The following is a 3734-nucleotide window of genomic DNA, read 5'->3' as shown; positions in this document are numbered from 1 at the left end:
ACCAAACTAAACTGTAGCTGTTACAAGGAAGTCACTATAACATTCTCTTAGAAGCGCAGAGCAGGATTTGGCAGAGATTGATGTCACTGAAGTAGAAGACTAGGGAATTCCAGTGCTCCCTATCACTGTACAGAAAAAAAAAAAAAACAACAAAAAACTAATGAGATGGCAAAAGTCACCAGATGTAACCTTTAAAGAACTCTGGAATCTAGTCAGAACCACCACAGATATTAGAAAGAAAAATCCCAAACCAATAAAAAAAAGAACTAGGGAAAAAAAAGTGAAACCCAGAGCTAGCAGAGAAAGGATACTGTAAAGATTACAGCAAAAAAAAAAAAAAAAAAAAAAAAGAAAATAGATAATAAAAACTAAAAGAGAGAATAAATGAAATCAAAAGCTGGCTCTTTGAAAAAGATCAAAAAAAGCAAGAAATATTTAAGCTAATTAAGAGAAAATAAGTACAACTTAATAAAATCAGGTAAGAAAGTTGTTACAATACCATGAAATTACATAATAAAAAGGACTGGAGGAATAGTTATTTCTAAAAAATTAGAAAAACTAGGTGAAATGGAAAAATTCCTGGAAACACATGAATAACCTAAACTGATTTAGAGGAAAGAAAATCTCAATTGATCTATACAAATCAAGAAATTGAATTCCCAGTCAAAATCCTTCCAAAGAAAATAGCATAGAGCCACATGGTATTACTGGTGAATTCTTCCAATTTTTAAAGAAGAATTAAGCACCAAATGTCAGAAATTCTCCAGAAAAATTGAACAGAAGGAATTACTTTTTAATTCATTCTATCAGGCTAGCATTACCTTGATACCACAGACAAACACATCAAAGAAAACTTCAGACCTGTAAGAATACAGATGTAAAAATCACTGAAAATATTTAGCAGCATAATAAGAGGATTATATACCATGATCAAATGAGATTTACCCTAGAAATGCAAAGGCAGTTCAGTGTAACTAAATAAATCAATAAAATACCTGTTAATATTAATAGAAAGAAAAAACACATCACATCACATCATTTGAACCATTAAAAAGATTTGGTAAAATTAATCCAATACTCGTACGGTAAAAACACTCAAGGAAGTAGGATTAGAAGGGAACTTCCTCAAAAATAAAAAAGACATTAAAATTACAACAAAAAGCCCACAGTTAATACTAAAGTCAATGGTGAAAGATTGAAACCATTCCACTATCATGAGAAAAAAAGCAAAGATGCCCATTTTGCCGCTCTATTTAACATAGTTCTGAAAGTTCTAGCCACAGCAATTAAGGAAGGAAAGAAAGACTCTATATTGGAGACTCCATATCTATTCCCATAAATAACACTTTAAGATGGTAATGAAAAATAAATAACTTAGGAAATGGGCCCTCTAAGCATCTACTTCTTGGCACCAAGACAAGGCTAAATATAAAATGTTAAGGTAAATATTTGATTTAAAAAATGAAGATAGGATAGTCAACATTGATTAAAAGAATAGGCAAAATCCTGGAAAAGCTTATGTATATTCTTTTTCCCATTTGCTGTGAGAAGCACACCAGCTGGCTTGGGGACATGATAAGAAGAGATAAGAGGTGAATATGCTGAGGCTGCCCAAATTACCTAAAAGACCTGAAATAGGGAAAACTGGTCTCAGAGAAGGTGGAATCAGGCAATTAACTAGGCCTTTGCAATACACCTAAGGGAGGAGGACAGTAGGACATGCTTGGCAGGCTTAGAGCTCCCAGCAAGGTGGGGTACTCTCTCTCAAAAAGACTAAGAGTCATAGTTTTCCATGGTGAGTTGGTTTACCAGGGTCACAAGTGAATTTCAGAGGGGAGCTCTCATATGGGCTTCCTTCTGCCCTGGGAGAGAGGGAAGTGAGGAAGGGAGAAAGCAGAAAGGACAGATTCCTAAGCAGTTTATTCAATAGCAAGGAGGAATACTTGTTTGAGGCCTTGTCTGATCCACTTTGTTTTTGTGTGTTTTCTTGTCTTTCCTTCCTCTTTCTTCCCCCACCACCCTTTTCTTTCATTTTCCTCTTTTTTCTTTTATTTTATATATATTTTCAATTAAAGTTAATTGATTACAAGGAATGTTACATTAAAAATAATTGAAAAACAAAAAAACATAGAAGGTTCCCATATAACCTACTCCCCACCCCCATCACATCATTTTTGTAAATTGTATTTTTTTTAAGATAAATACATCACACAAAAAATGTTACATTAAAAAATATAAGAAGTTCCTGTATACCCCTCCAACTCACTCATCCCACGCCAACCTCCCTCATCATTGTGGCACACTCATCACACTCAGTGAACACATTTTGGGGCACTGCTTCACTACAAAGATAATAGTTTATCCCATAGTTCACATTCTCCCCCAGTACATACAGTTGGTTATGGTAGGATATATAAAGTTCATCATCTGACCCTGCAATATCATTAAGGACAACTCAAAATCCTCAAAATGCCCCCACATCACATCTCTTCTTCGCTCTCCCTGCCCTCAGCAACTACTATGTCCACATTCTCTAAATTGATGCTAAAATTTCATCTATTACTCATCACAATAGTTTTGTAGTAGAATGTCAGTGAGTCCACTCTAATCCATATTTTATTCCTCCATTCTGTGGCCCCTGGGATAGTGATGTCCTCTCCACTTCTAGAACAAGAGGGTTCTTAGATTCCACATGAGTGATGGATGCAATTCCTCTGCTTATAGTTAAAGGCACTCTTGATTCCCTGTTGTGGTGGTTGACCATCTTCACCTCCCTGTTAGTTGACTTGTGTAAGACCAATGAACCAGAGAGTAGGAATTGCCACTCTGCTGAGGCTCAGGGCCAGCTAGCCATGGGTAGTCTAGATATTCAAGTCTCCTGAGTATGGACCATCTCTTCTACCAACCACAGGTTTGGTAAAAGTGACAGAAGATGCATGTGTAGAAAAGGCACACCTGAGTCCAACTCCATCACACTCAGGTGCACAAATTCCAAAGTAGGGCCCTCTGACATGGCACAAAGCTCCAAATCCATCTGCCATGACTATATACCCTATGGAACTCTGTAGCCTTCAGGAGAACCAGTATGTAGGGTTGTATCTACTTTGGCTTTTTCTGGGGTCCTGCTGAGGTGTGTGTAACTGTGACCCCTCTGGTGACCTCCTGATCCCTTTTGGAAGACCCTCAGCCACATCAACTCATTTGTCTTTGCCATTTCCCCCTTTTATTCAAGGTCAAAAAGCAGTTTTTAACACTTGATCCAACATGTAGACTAAGATATTCTGCGGATCTGATTGACCCTTTTATTCGAGGTCTCTTTCTAGCTGCTTCTAAAAATATGAACACTTCGTGAATTTGCATGTCATTCTTTTGTAGGGGCCACGCTAATCTTCTCTGAATCATTCCAATTTTAGTATATGTGTTGCTGAAGTGAGCTCCTCTTTTTTTCTTTTCTTTTTTCCTTTCTGTATCCCTTTTTCTATTAGGTGCTGCAGGCAGTGTTTCTTGTTTGCTGTGTTTCCTCATCCTCTATATCCTCTTTTCTGTGCATACTGATTTAGGCTACCAATGCTATCCCCTTTTCTTTACATCTATCTCTCTTCCATCTCCTGTTGTTTCTCTCATATTCCACCTCTTTTGTTCAGCCCCAATTTTTCTGACTTTTATTGCTAACACCTCTATTTTGGTTTCTATCTTTCCCATAAAAGACAGAACACTCTTTATGTTATTGTCTT

At 36.9% G+C, this 3734-nt stretch overlaps 1 non-coding gene across 1 annotated transcript; it reads right to left on the bottom strand.

Moving 5' to 3' along the window:
* Positions 1–3330: 3330 nt before the first annotated feature.
* LOC139438441 (U6 spliceosomal RNA) lies at positions 3331–3437 on the bottom strand. The gene has a single exon (XR_011648115.1). It is a non-coding gene; the product is annotated as a U6 spliceosomal RNA (small nuclear RNA).
* Between the last annotated feature and the right edge of the window lie 297 nt (positions 3438–3734).

This window comes from Dasypus novemcinctus, chromosome Y (genome assembly GCF_030445035.2).
Source record: "Dasypus novemcinctus isolate mDasNov1 chromosome Y, mDasNov1.1.hap2, whole genome shotgun sequence".
NCBI classification, from domain to species: domain Eukaryota; kingdom Metazoa; phylum Chordata; class Mammalia; order Cingulata; family Dasypodidae; genus Dasypus; species Dasypus novemcinctus.
Note: the sequence above shows the minus strand (reverse complement) of the source record. Positions and strands in the feature narration are given on the sequence as shown.